The sequence below is a fragment of the Eriocheir sinensis genome, chromosome 45 (assembly GCF_024679095.1).
Source record: "Eriocheir sinensis breed Jianghai 21 chromosome 45, ASM2467909v1, whole genome shotgun sequence".
In the NCBI taxonomy this organism is placed as follows: Eukaryota; Metazoa; Arthropoda; class Malacostraca; order Decapoda; family Varunidae; genus Eriocheir; species Eriocheir sinensis.
The window spans coordinates 6,279,613-6,294,210 of NC_066553.1; the positions used below are offsets into that span (position 1 = coordinate 6,279,613).

Sequence of the window (14,598 nt, forward strand, 5' to 3'; positions counted from 1 at the left end):
TGTTGGAAACGTCCCCAGGGCGGTCAAGAACACGTGTAAGATAGACAGCAGACCCTTATAGACTGGTTCATCAGGTTGGTCAACAGTGGAGGATGAAAGCTAGGCCTGCTGCTGAACGTTAAAATTCGTTGAAGATATTTCGGCGATAGGAGAATAGATCGAAAAGTGTTAAATGTTAAAATTCAAATATTGAAATACCTTAAATTTAAGTCAATAGAGTTAGATGAGAGATACATAGCACGGACATCAAGTAGTAGTGGAATAACATATGGAGGAACCTTTCAAAAAATCAGGGTTATAGACAAGAGACCAAGTAATATCACTGCAAACAATGACTTCGGGCTTATAATTACTGTAATGAAGGTTAAAGGGAAAAAATAATGACCGGCGCCAGTGATACTCATGTGAATTTATATATGAAGAGTTTGAAAAGAAGCAAGAATATATATGTTTTTCTTATTATAGGTTCATTCTTTGCCGCACACCGCATTACTCACGTCGAATCTCATTGGCCTCGGCAGCCGACGCGCCAGCAACACAGGTATGTAACACTGCGCTGACGTTTCTACATAGGCACAATTTTATTCAAAGGTCTCTCTCTCTCTCTCTCTCTCTCTCTCTCTCTCTCTCTCTCTCTCTCTCTCTCTCTCTCTCTCTCTCTCTCTCTCTCTCTCTCTCTCTCTCTCTCTCTCTCTCTCTCTCTCTCTCTCTCTCTCTCTCTCTCCATCTCTCTCTCTCTCTCTCTCTCTCTCTCTCTCTCTCTCTCTCTCTCTCTCTCTCTCTCTCTCTCTCTCTCTCTCTCTCTCTCTCTCTCTCTCTCTCTCTCTCTCTCTCTCTCTCTCTCTCTCTCTCTCTCTCTCTCTCTCTCTCTCTCTCTCTCTCTCTCTCTCTCTCTCTCTCTCTCTCTCTCTCTCTCTCTCTCTCTCTCTCTCTCTCTCTCTCTCTCTCTCTCTCTCTCTCTCTCTCTCTCTCTCTCTCTCTCTCTCTCTCTCTCTCTCTCTCTCTCTCTCTCTCTCTCTCTCTCTCTCTCTCTCTCTCTCTCTCTCTCTCTCTCTCTCTCTGTCAGAAAGGTAAAGTTAATGTATCGGTGTACCCACGTCGTGTTACCAATACTTGTTTCTCGCCCGCAGTCCAACGTAAAAATGAAGTTTCAGACGACGCGGTTGGATATCTGGCACGATTCTGGGTCAGTGTGTGTTGTGTGTGTGTATACAGTGAGTCGTTTATGTGTACGGTGTGTTGTTCATGTGTACATACAGTAATTTACGTGTAAATTATGTTCTTTTTGTACATCGCGGTTCGACCACATTTTGTGTTTGATGAGCATTTAATGTCTCGTCTTGGGATTAAATTTGATTAAAATTGATGTAATTTTTGTTTAGCAGATTCATGATCAACTTTCAAAAATACTTTATAGAGACAAGAATGTGCGTCATCGAATGACCCACCGTGGATTGCTCCTGATTCGGTTTAGCATTTGATATATATATATATATATATATATATATATATATATATATATATATATATATATATATATATATATATATATATATATATATATATATATATATATATATATATATATAAAACGGGATACAAGTAGAATGTACCAGAATATCATACATTAGTTTGGCATGAACCGCCTTGCAATATGAACCCAAACTAATTAGTACAAACCTTAAATTCATCAGTATAATTCCACTATCTTCTGCAACAGTTGTATTTACCTTTACTATAAAAAAAAATATTTTCTTATATGCGGCCGTGTGTGTGTGTGTGGGGGGGGGGGGGTGCGCGCGTACAAGATAGATAGATAGATAGGCAGATAGACAGATGAATATATAGATGGATAGAAATGTGGTCGAACAGCGCATACACAAAAAGAACATAATTTACACGCAAATTACTGTATATATAGATAGGCAGATAGATAGACAGAGAGATAGAGATTGATAAATAGATAGGTAGATAAAATAAGTATATAAAGATGGATATCTGGTGTGTGTGTAACTCACCACGGCCTGATCACGCGTTGGACTCGTAATCGCCAACAGGTATCCTCCCGACTTGAGCAAGTGCTCTTTATCGTCGATCTCTGGGTACTGCCAGGACCTCACACACCACACACCCCATCCCCCTTGCTCAAGGGGGGACAGTAACCACTCCTAGTCAACGGAAAGAATCCGGCCTGAGCGGGCTGGAACCGCCTCGCTGTCAGGCCGTGAAGCCTGGCAGCGCATCGCTCTAACCAGGTGCGCCACGGGGTGGTGTGTGTGTGTGTGTATGTGTGTGTGTGTGTGTGTGTATGTGTAAAAAGGCGGAAATTACGTAATATTCTTGCTATTCTTAACATGCAGTTAGAGTGAAGCAAGCTCTTAACGACAGAGAGAGAGAATTACAGAGAATTACATAGAAAATCAGACCACACAGACCCCATGGTCCAGACTAGGTGGTCTGTCCTTAAACCTAAGTGATTTTACATTAATCAGATGGCTCCAAAACGTTGCTTTTCTACTCTAGTTAATATTAAGTTCAAGGAAGTGACGGTCGAGCTTGTTTTTAAAGGAGTCAATCGTGTTACACTGGACCACTGATGGTGGGAGCTTATTCCATTCTCGCACTACAACGTTGGTGAAGAAAAATTTGGTGCAGTCTGAATTTACTTGTCTACATTTGAGTTTTATGCCATTGTTCCTCGTTCGCAAAGTGTCATCGATCATAAACAATTTTGTTCTGTCTACATTCGTGAAAAAAAGAGAGAGAGAGAGAGAGAGAAAAATCAGACCACAGAGAGAGGTCCAGACGGTGGTCTGTCCTCTAGTTGATATTAAGTTGAAGGAAGTGACGGTCGAGCTTATTTTGAAGGAGTCATTCGTGTTACACTGGACCACTGATGGTGGGAGCTTATTCCATTCTCGCACTACAACGTTGGTGAAGAAAAATTTGGTGCAGTCTGAATTTACTTGTCTACATCTGAGTTTTACGCCGTTGTTCCTCGTGCGCAAAGTGTCATCGATCATAAACAATGTTGATCTGTCTACATTCGTGAAACCATTAAGTATTTTATTCGTGAAACATTCGATCAATTTTCCTCAGGCGACGTTTCTCAGAGAGAACATGTTAAGGGTGAAAGTCTTTCTTCGTAGGATTTGTTGCGCAAGGAAGGGATCATTTCGTTGCCCGATTTCGCTGAACACCTTCTAATTTAGCAATATCCTTTGCATGGTGGTCTGACTAAACTGTTGTAGAGCGGGAGTGTACATCTTTATTCTTAAATAAAAGTTTCTTTTAATGAAGCCCAACATTCTGTTCGCTTTATTTGCTGCATCGATGCATTGCTGTGAGAATTTGAGGTTTGACGCTATTTTGACCCCAAGTCCTTGACGCATGAACGCTTTTTGAGTTTACGCCGCGCATCAATAATCAAACTTCTTATTCCTTCACCGCAAGGACCCTGACACTTGTCTTGTCTACGTTAAAAGCATCTATCATCTATCAAACCAGAATTTGTTACCAAAAAAATCCTCTTGGAAGCTTGCCTGTCTTCGTCAGTGAGAACCGAGTTACCAATCTTTGTGTCGTCTGCAATTTTACTAAATACGGTTATCCAGGTCCACACGTCGTTGATGTAAATAATGAAGAGCACTGGGCCAGAACCGAGCCCTGAGGACGCCACTAGTGACCGGCTCTGAGTTAAATCCGTCAATCCTACTCTTTGTTGTCTGTTTGCTCACAAAATCGCGATCATTTATTTTGACCGTCACCGTCACCTATTATTTGCTTTAATTATTAATTTAATATGGATGCGCTTTATCAAACGCTTGAAATCAAGATAGACTACGTCAGTGATTTGGTTACGTCATAGAGAGAGAGAGAGAGAGAGTTGCAAACAAGCTGAGATAGGGAACAATAACTCTCCAGGCTAAACTTGAGGTCTTGCCTTGCTCCTTCACCCTCTCCATCTCCCTGAAACTCTCCTGTGTGTTGCGCCCCTGCTGGGCCGCGCTCAACCAGATTTAGTGCCGGATGAGGAGGAAGAAGAGCAGGAGGAGGAGAATGTAGAATAGGAGGAGAGAATAAAAGTGTGAATGAGAAAATAATGAAAGAAGGAGCATAGCAAGAGTGGGAAATTGGAGGAGGATGAGGAGGAGAAGGGGAAAAGGAGAGAGAAAAAGAACGAAGAAGAAGAAGGCGCAGAAGAAGGAGAAGAGCAGAGAAGCTTAAAAAAGAGAGACAAAAGAGAATAAAGAGAAGGAGGAAAAACAAGTTGGGGTCTGAGTCACGCGGCTAGCTCCACAAGGGTTGATTGTTACAGTGTGTGCTGCCGCTCGTCACAGTTTTATCTAATATTGTGATACTGTTGTTTAGCGACGTGACAGGCTGTGGTGAGGCGGGCGGAATGATTAGAGAGGAAGCATTGTTCGTGACGAGGAGCTTCCTTTTGTTTCAGAGGTTGAGTAAAAGTTCGTTTAGATGCTTTGTCGCCTAGCCAACCCCACTAAGGGTATTGAACACGTATTTAAGTGCTCAAGTTCAGAAACCTTATAAATTTAATGCAGCACGACCCTAGGGCCAAGAGCTGTCTACTTTATGACTATGACTTAAATCAGGGCATGACTTGTAAAGAAATCAATAGCTTAGACAAAGATATGTTTAAAAAGTAAAGGTATACTTGTTTATTCTGTATGAACAAACTAATTTATGAAGCCAATACAAGACGCCGCTTGACTCACAGGAAGAAACATCAAGCTGGATAACATATATATAATTTATGTAGGCGAGTCGGTGCTGCCTGGCTAGGGGGAGGAGGCAAAGCGGGGAGAGGCGGCGGCGTGGGATAGAAAAACGTTACTGAGTCATTTTCATATATTTCTGAGGAAGTGAATCAGGCCTATTATTACACATGAGAGTCAGACTAAATTTAAGTAGTGTCCAGAACGAATTAAAAAAAATCAATAATATTATAATTTCAAGATCGATAGAAAAAATATATAGTTTTAATCAACGAAAACGAAACGCCGCCCTGGATACTTTTCACTTTATTACTTAGGTTTTCATTGGTCTTTGTGACAGCAGGATTATATTTCCTTGCGAGTGGAGTGGTCCGCTTAGATAATGCTGGCGAGTAGGTAAGTAAAGTAGCAATCCTGTTGAAATCCTGCCGTACTGTTTATGTGTGCGAGCCTCAGTTTGAGTGTGTGCGGTGTGCGTGGGAGAGAGAGAGAGAGAGAGAGAGAGAGAGAGAGAGAGAGAGAGAGAGAGAGAGAGAGAGAGAGAGAGAGAGAGAGAGAGAGAGAGAGAGAGAGAGAGAGAGAGAGAGAGAGAGAGAGAGAGAGAGAGAGAGAGAGAGAGAGAGAGAGGAGGAGGAGGAGGAGGAAGAGGAGGAAGAGGAGGAAGAGGAAGAGGAAGAGGAAGAGGAAGAGGAAGAGGAAGAAGAAGAAGAAGAAGAAGAAGAAGAAGAAGAAGAAGAGGAAGAGGAAGAGGAAGAGGAAGAGGAAGAGGACGACGACATACGTAGGTTAGTCGTAGCTTGAGAGGGTGGACATTCCCCCTCCTCCCGTTACATTCAATCTTCTGTTCATTTAAGATTAATTATCGTTCGCCCGAAGAGAAGGTCTTAGCTTAATGGATCAATTAATGTTGGAAACACAGCAATTAAGGTTAAATAAGAAACAAAGGCTCGGTGCGGGAGAAGTAGGTGGAAGTTAAGGAGAATGTTAGGAAAAGTTTATTAAAGTTGGTGTGTGGAGGCACCAAGGAAGGAGGGAGAGGAGTGACGACGAGGTCCATTATATGAGGAAGAAATGACGACGCTTCTTCCATGGTGCAGTGGTTGCTTAGCTGGATTTGTCTCGTGCTGATAACCCTTAGTATGAGCCCAACTTTGGTTCGTCTTTTGACAACATGTATTAGAGTAAATGCTGGTACATGGAAACCCAGAAGCTGTCATGTTGTATTTACAGAGACTAAGCCAACAAAAACGGATTTCTTTGACAGTCTGATCTAACGATAATTTTTCTTGTTGTCCCTCTTTGTCTCACTTCGTGGTATTTTATCTCTCTTTCCTTGATGTTCTTTGATCCGTCTTGTGCAAACGAAGGTTACGATGAATATGTATCAAGACCACCCTCGCGAACTCATTGACATCCTATAAAAGCCGGGGTGATGTTGCACAGAGGTCCGCATGAGTGTTGAATGGCGGCAGCTTGTGCATGGGTGGGTTGGGCGAATAGGAGCGGGAGGGTGAAATATGGCGGGGGATATGTTACTGATTGTCGCCACTTTACTCAATTACAACATTAATCAAAACACCTGATATGGCCACCTGAGGGAAAGCTTTATAGATTGTTGTATCGGCATTTTTGAGCCACGTGTCCGAGTGATGTACGATCATTTTTTGTAAGCTGGGGATCGATACCGCCTCGTTGATGTGTGTGTGTGTGTGTGTGTGTGTGTGTGTGTGTGTGTGTGTGTGTGTGTAAGGGGGGGGTAGTGTTTGTGTAAGTTTGTTTGCGTTTGTGTGTGTGTGTGTTTGATTGTTTGTTTTTTGTGTGTGTGTCTGTTTTTTTGTGTGTGTTTGATTGTTTGTCGCCTAAGTCATTATTTTCTCCTTTACAGGAAATGAGAAAAGAATTGCCATTATCTCATTTGGCTTAAGATTTAGGCAGAAACGAAAAGGCCAATTCTAGAACACTCGAACCCTGAATGACGAAGGCAACGATACAAAAATGGCAGTCGCATGTTAATTAAAAAAAATTGTTGTAGAGAAAAACCTGGAAATCGCTGAAAAATGACTTAGGCGATTATTTTATAAGGGTGACGATATAGCTATTAGTTTTCTCGACACATTCTACCCGTCCACACACGCTTCTACCCTCACCATGTGGATACAAACCCTTATCCTGCACAAAACTGTTTCACTTAATTAATATCAGATAGAAAAAGTCGGCTCTCGTATCGTTCATTACCGTAAGCTATTTCGCGTCGTTATTAAATTCAGAGATTTTTTTTATGGTGAGTCAAAATAAAAAGAACATTCTCTCTCTCTCTCTCTCTCTCTCTCTCTCTCTCTCTCTCTCTCTCTCTCTCTCTCTCTCTCTCTCTCTCTCTCTCTCTCTCTCTCTCTCTCCTTTTTTTTGTATTAAAGCTGAGAGGAAGAGTTGGCAGCTATGGTGGTATTTTTTTTCCCTGAGAGGTGGACGCCGACGATGTCATTTACTCACCTCGCTTCCTTCCCTTGTTCAAGAGGCGAGACGCTCACCTGAGGCATATGTCCAGGTAACACGAGAGCGGGAAGAATGGGTGAAGAAAATAGGAGGAGGAGGAGAATGGGAAAGAAGAGAACGATAAAAGTCTTGGGTATTTGTAGAAGTTGTTGTACAGTTAAAAATAAGGAAAATAATAACCATGAGAGAGAGAGAGAGAGAGAGAGAGAGAGAGAGAGAGAGAGAGAGAGAGAGAGAGAGAGAGAGAGAGAGAGAGAGAGAGAGAGAGAGAGAGAGAGAGAGAGAGAGAGAGAGAGAGAGAGAGAGAGAGAGAGAGAGAGAGAGAGAGAGAGATTTTATTATCGTTACCACTCTTCATGTTAGCAGACAATAACGCGAGCCGCTCGTCTGCATATTTGATAAGTATTTCAGACGCCGTAACCTCCGTGGATGATGATTTTTCGCTAAACAGATTAATTCTCAAACTTTTGGCACTTGCAAGGATGGATGAGCTGGCTGGCTGGTGGGAGATGATGCTGTAATTGGCTAGCTTTCCAATTACTAACTTCAAAATTGAGTGGCTGTTAATAGTTTTCCAATTACTAACCTCCAAATTGAGTGGCTGTTAATAGTTTTCCAATTACTAACCTCCAAATTGAGTGGCTGTTAATAGTTTTCCAATTACTAACCTCCAAATTGAGTAGCTGTTAATAGTTTTCCAATTACTAACCTCAACCTTGTGTGGCTGTTAATAGTTTTCCAATTACTAACCTCAAAATTGAGTAGCTGTTAATAGTTTTCCATTTACTAACCTCAACATTGTGTGGCTGTTAATAGTTTTCCAATTACTAACCTCAAAATTGAGTAGCTGTTAATAGTTTTCCAATTACTAACCTCAAAATTGAGTAGCTGTTAATAGTTTTCCAATTACTAACCTCAAAATTGTGTGGCTGTTAATAGTTTTCCAATTACTAACCTCAACATTGTGTGGCTGTTAATAGTTTTCCAATTACTAACCTCAAAATTGAGTAGCTGTTAATAGTTTTCCAATTACTAACCTCAACATTGTGTGGCTGTTAATAGTTTTCCAATTACTAACCTCAAAATTGAGTAGCTGTTAATAGTTTTCCAATTACTAACCTCAACATTGTGTGGCTGTTAATAGTTTTCCAATTACTAACCTCAACATTGAGTAGCTGTTAATAGTTTTCCAATTACTAACCTCAAAATTGTGTGGCTGTTAATGTCAACCATGAGTCAATTCAATAGTGAATGTTAACTGAGATCAGAGCGGTCTCTGGAAAAATGTACATCACAGGGTTTGCTGCCTTAATAACTAAACACAAATATCCTGTGAGAAACGCGTTAACTGAAGGTATATTAAATCTTCTCTGTGTAGGAAATCCAATTAGTGTACCGTCAATATAAACACTTGCCTGCGCCGTGACGGGCTGGGGCCGACTACCATCTAGGCCCTTCAGAAAAAAAGCCTACTAGCGCTATAGGCGTACACGTAAAAAACAACAACAACAAAAAAAAAACCAATATGATGCTGTATAGTAAAAGCAAATTATATCACCGAGTTCTCAGCCTGTTAAGAGTAACCACTAAGAAAACATAAAAGACGCCGTGACGATGGTTTGTTATTTACCAGCGGGACGACGAACGAATGTGTTGTGCTGATGTTCGATAAATTGAGCCACTCGCTTTTCCCGCCCCGCAAAATGTCCTTTACACCAATCATCTTGTTATCGGCACAGTTTGATGCTGCATACATCACGCGGTAGGGGAAGGGGTGGGGAGTTTGAGAGTTTGAGAGAAATGGGGTAAAAAGGGAATGAAGGGATTAGAAAAGTGAGGGGAAGAGGGAGAAAGGAGGGTGGGAAGAGACGGCAATTGGAGCGGGCACTAACTCCACAAAAGATGCCAGATTCACTCAGTTTGATGTAAAAATAGCCGTTCAACAACAACAACAACAACAACAAATCTGTTGTCAAACTCTGGATATTATTTTTAGAAACCATCATGCGACATCCGTGCCGAGCTAAGTAAAAAAAAAAATAGTATGCGTTTTATATAAGCTCCGGGGCAGATATTGATCTTCTTTAGCTATTTAATTTTTTACATATATTTTATAAGAAAAGAGAAGCATGAGTAGTTATAAAAAATACCGATTATTTTCTTAACATTTTTACATATCGTTTTTTTAAGAAAAGAGAAGCATAAACAGCTGTGAAGTATGCCGAATCAGTTATTTATGAAGCATTAAAGTACGAGACTGAGCGAAGGAAGTTCATGGCAGCTTAGAATTTATGAGCCTGATCCAACGTTGCCAGATTGTCGTACTCAGCCTCCTGTGTTTGCCGATTTCCGACCCAATAACTGCCTCCTCGACCCCAATAACTGCCTTCATATATGGTTATCGTTAAATTGGTTAATTATTGGTATTTTTTGGCAAGAGCTATGGCTCAGAAGCCGGTAAATACGAGGCTCTGAGTACGAGAATCTGGCAACGGTGGCCTGATCAAGTGCTGGACTCGTGATTCCCAGCTTGAGTAGCGGTAAGGGAGCGGCGGGGTCGAGGCAAGGAGCTACTGTGTCGATAGGCGGAAGTGCAGGAAAAGCAAAGAACAAGCATGGCTGCAGGGGAGAGGCATGTTAAAACCAGAACAGACTTTGCGGCAATGGATGGAAGGGGAAGGCCAAGAGGAGCAAGAGAGCAAGCATGGCAGCAAGGAGGGTACAGGTGGAAGGAAAGGGTAACGAGAAGCGAGCAAACACGATCGAGAGTTTTTAATGGAGGTTACAAAAATTTATAGATGGGAAGAAAAATAGAATATAATGCATCTTCAGGTGCTGCCATGTGTAAGGCGTCTGTCTGGTCTCTTGAAGTCTAATTTTATCCTGGTGTTATTAGGTCTCTCTCTCTCTCTCTCTCTCTCTCTCTCTCTCTCTCTCTCTCTCTCTCTCTCTCTCTCTCTCTCTCTCTCTCTCTCTCTCTCTCTCTCTCTCTCTCTCTCTCTCTCTCTCTCTCTCTCTCTCTCTCTCTCTCTCTCTCTCTCTCTCTCTCTCTCTCTCTCTCTCTCTCTCTCTCTCTCTCCAATCTAATTCTCTCTCTCTCTCTCTCTCTCTCTCTCTCTCTCTCTCTCTCTCTCTCTCTCTCTCTCTCTCTCTCTCTCTCTCTCTCCGTATAATCATCATCCATTTCTTAAATTCTCATTGGGTACCACGACCGCTTCTGAGACTAATTATAATGTTAATTGAAGGTTAATTAGAGATTCCTCCTGGCTGTATGTTTATAATAGTAGCAGTAGTAGCAGTAATAGTAGTGGCAGTGGTAGTAGTAGTAGTAGAAGTAGTGGTAGTGAGGAAGATAATTAGATTGTTATATGGTTAGCTCGTTAAATAGTTAGTTGTGTTAGTGTTGTTTTGTTATTTAGTTGGATAGTTAGATAGTTCAGTTACTTTAGTTATTTAGTTGGATAGTTAGACAGTTGGTTAGCTAGTTAGTTTATCAATACTTTTCAGCGTTTTCTGTTTTTATTTCATCCTCTTCTTGGTGTTCTGTGATGGTCTGGATGATGATATTATTTTTATATATTATTTGTTATCTATTTATTTGTTATTTATTTGTTTATATTCTTTTATTTTAATTTATTTTTATTTTCCATATTTTTTGGTGGACTTTATTTGTTTTTATATACTTTTTTTTTTTTTGTATCATCCTTTTTTATGTCCCTTGGTCTGGATGAGCCTCTTTCTCCCCATTAAGGACAGGCCCATAATTTTGCTGATGTTAAGAAGGGCAGAAAGGTGGATGATGCTTTTTTTTTCTCATTTTCTCGAGGTTTCTATATTATTTTTTTCTTGTTCTTTTTTATATTATTTTTTTCGTATCCTTTTTTCTATATATTCATTTTTCTAGTGTTTGTTTCTTATATTATCCCTTTCTTGTTCTTTTTAATATTATCCTTTTCCTCGTGTTCTGTTTTATATCGTCCTATATTTTTTGTGATGTATGTTGGTATGGATGAGTCTCCTCCCCACCAGAAAAAGACTCACAACACCACGTCACAAAACACTACAACGCCTTTATGCTATGCTTTTCTTTGTATTTTTGTCCCTTTTCTGTAGTTCATCAAATGACACAATTGCCTCGTTTAAGGGAATGTTTCTTCCCTAAACACAGTACCTTCCTTTTAGAACGTGTCATTAACTTGTCATTACCTGGGTCGTCTGGCCTTAAGAGGGTCAGTACTGTCTTGATGGCTCTTCACACACACACACACACACACACACACACACACACACACCGCTGAGCAAGGGGGATTGGGTGTGTGGTGTGTGAGGAGTTGCAAGTGCAGGGGGGGAGAGGGAAGGGGGGCAGGGGTAGCGGCAAGGCAGGTTATGTCTTGTCGTGGGTGATGGCGTGGAAATTGTTCTGTCGCTCTGTTCTCTTACTTTGTCTTCCTCTTCTCACGCTGTCCTCTGTCCGGCATCCTTCTCCTGTTCCGGCATCCTTCTTTTCCTTCTCTTCCTGTTCCTTCTCCTGTTCCTCCTCCTGTTCCTTCTCCTGTTCCTCCTCCTGTTCCTTCTCTTCCTGTTCCTGTTCCTCTCCTGTTCTCTTCCTGTTCCTTCCTACTGTTCCTGTTCCTCTTCCTGTTCCTTCTCTCCTCAATTTTCCCAGCTTATTTCTTGCTTTCTCCTCCTCCTCCTCCTCCTCCTCCTCCTCCTCCTCCTCTTTCTCCTCCTCCTCCTCTATCTTCTGTATTTCTCGTGACATTTCCAGTTTCTTTCTCTTTCTTTTTCACCTCCGTTTTTTCCAGTTTTCTTTTTACCTCAAATAGTTTTTAATCCTGTTTCGCTTTTTTTTTATTCTTTTCTATTCCTCCCGACATTTCCTTTTTTTGTTTTCCTTTTTTTGCCTCAATTTTCCCAGCTTACTTCTTGCTTCTTCCTCCTCCTCCTCCTCCTCCTCCTCCTCCTCCTCCTCCTCCTCCTCCTCCTCCTCCTCTTCCTCCTCCTCTATCTTCTGTATTCGGCGTGACATTTCCAGATTCTTTCTCTTTCTTTTTCACCTCCGTTTTTTCCAGTTTTCTTGTAACCTCAAATAGTTTTTAATCCTGTTTCGCTTTTTTTTTACTCTTCTCTATTCCTTCTGACATTTCTTTTTTTTTTTTTCCCCTTTTTTATGCCTCAGATTCTCCAGCTTCCTTTCCGACTCCCCATATTTTTCTCTTCTTAAATATTTTTCTCTTCCACCAGGTTTTCTCTTCTTTCTAGAAATATATACTCCTCATCTTTGACGGTGTAGTTTTTCCTTTCCTTCCTCTTCCAGCTTCCTTCCCTCTGGCGACTCCCGACTGCAGTTTTTGTTGGTTTCTTTCACCTTCGGATTTTCTCTCATCCTTCCTCGTAATTTTTATTTTTCTTGTGGGGATCAATTGTCTTGTTATACCACTCCCTTTTCCTCTTTCGCCCTCATGTTTCTTTATATTTTGTGTTTTCCCTCCTTTGTGGTTTCGTTTACCTCCCATGTGTTTAGTGTTGAGCTAATACAAAGGAAAAAGAGTAAGAGAAACAATATATGATGAAGGACAGCGGGAACGAAACCGGAAGAAAAATCAAAATCATTTACATACCAAGAAAACAAAATCAGATGAAAGGAAATGAAGAGAGATGTCAGACGCACTGGGGAACACACACACACACACACACACACACACACACACACACACACACACACACACACACACACACACACACACACACACACACACACACTTTGCTTTCATTTTTCTCTCCCTTCTCTGGCTGTTTATTGCCCCTCAACCTATTCCCCGTGATAGGGTGAAGAGAGGCAGGTGTTCACGATAAAACATTACATTACCTGGGCAAGAATGAGGGAAGGAATAAGTGGCGAAGGAGGATTAAAAAGGAGGAAGAGGAGGAGGAGGAATAGAATAAGAAGAAAAAGAAAAGCATTAAAAAGGAGAAAAGAACTAAAATAAAAAGGAGGTGGAGGAAAAGGAGGAGGAGGAAGGAAAGACGTAGGAGTAGGGAGAGGAGGTGCAGAGGGAGAGAAAAAAAAGGAAAAAAAAGACGACGAAGACAAGGATGAGAAAAAAGCGGAAAAGTGAGGAATAGGAAAAGGAGAAGAGGCAGGGGAGAGGGATGCGGAAGAACGAGGACAAGAAGGAAGGGGAGAAGAAGAGAAGGAAAGAGAGAGGAGGAGGAAACAGGAGAGACAGGTGGTGTCTTTTTGGAGGGTTTCGTGTGGTGAGAAAAATTGTGTCGTTTTTCGCTTCTCCTATTCCGTTTCATATTCCCATCTTCGTCTCTGTGTCCTTGCTCGTCGGTTTTCCGCCATCTGCCTTTCCGCTTGCGTCCAATTCTTTCTTTCAGGCATATATTTTTTTCTGTTCTGCTGAAATTCATGGGAAGATATCGCGTAGTATGTGTTTGTGTTCTTTCTGCGTGTTTTTTTTTTTTTTTTGGTGTGCGTGTGTGTGTGTGTGTGTGTGTGTGTGTGTGTGTGTGTGTGTGTGTGTGTGTGTGTGTGTGTGTGTGTGTGTGTGTGTGTGTGTGTGTGTGAAGTGGAAGTGTGGCGTTAAGATAGCTTTGAAAGGGGGACGGAGTGCAGTGTAGTGATGGGAAGGGCAGGGCAAAAACTCTCAGCTGCCGAGGACTTGCTATTCCTGAAGCCATCTCCATCTCAATCCGTGGGTCATGTGACAGCTGATGGCGGGGTGCTTGTGGAGTGGCATCGACAAATCACTCAGGTTACAGACTTAGTAGTGAGATGGTGCTTGGGGAGGCATCAGCTCTGCCTTGGCTGGGTCTTTTGTGCATCATGCTTACCTGAGTGACAAGTATTCCAACACCGCGATATCACTAAAAAGATCTTTGTAAATCATCAGGATTACCCGGCTGGAATATCCTGGGTTGAGTGTAGACAGAGTGAGTGGGAGGACGGTGTAGGTGTGTGTGTTGGCGATATATATAATCATCGCTTTTTTCCCTAGCATCACGAGAACACAGCACTCACTCTCTGCCAGTATATTGTCACAGTATTAGATGAGTATTCTTTTGAACGATAGATTGTTGGAATTATGGATTCCTGGAAACGATGGGAGGGAGGGTGTGTGGGAAGAAAAGTATGTACTCCAGTGTGTGTGTGTGTGTGTGTGTGTGTGTGTGTGTGTGTGTGTGTGTGTGTGTGTGTGTGTGTGTGTGTGTATGAACGTGCGTATGCCCTTGTGTGTGCATGTGTACTTGTGTAAAACTGTTCCGCCTGTTGAGCATACATGTGTAAAAACATCAACTTTCAAAACCATTTCACACCACTTATTAGCGCATCATTAGCAGAAAATTTGTACTTTTTTACTAA

The 14,598-nt window shown here is 41.6% G+C and overlaps 1 protein-coding gene across 1 annotated transcript in view; it reads left to right on the forward strand.

Annotated features, from left to right (window-relative positions):
- Positions 1 to 464: 464 nt before the first annotated feature.
- The window catches only part of LOC126980680 (uncharacterized), a 98,353-nt gene continuing 84,219 nt past the window's right edge, over positions 465 to 14,598 (forward strand). The window contains exon 1 of the transcript XR_007733459.1: positions 465 to 541. The gene's annotated coding sequence lies outside the window, so the exon portion shown is untranslated. The remainder of the gene's footprint in view (positions 542 to 14,598) is intronic.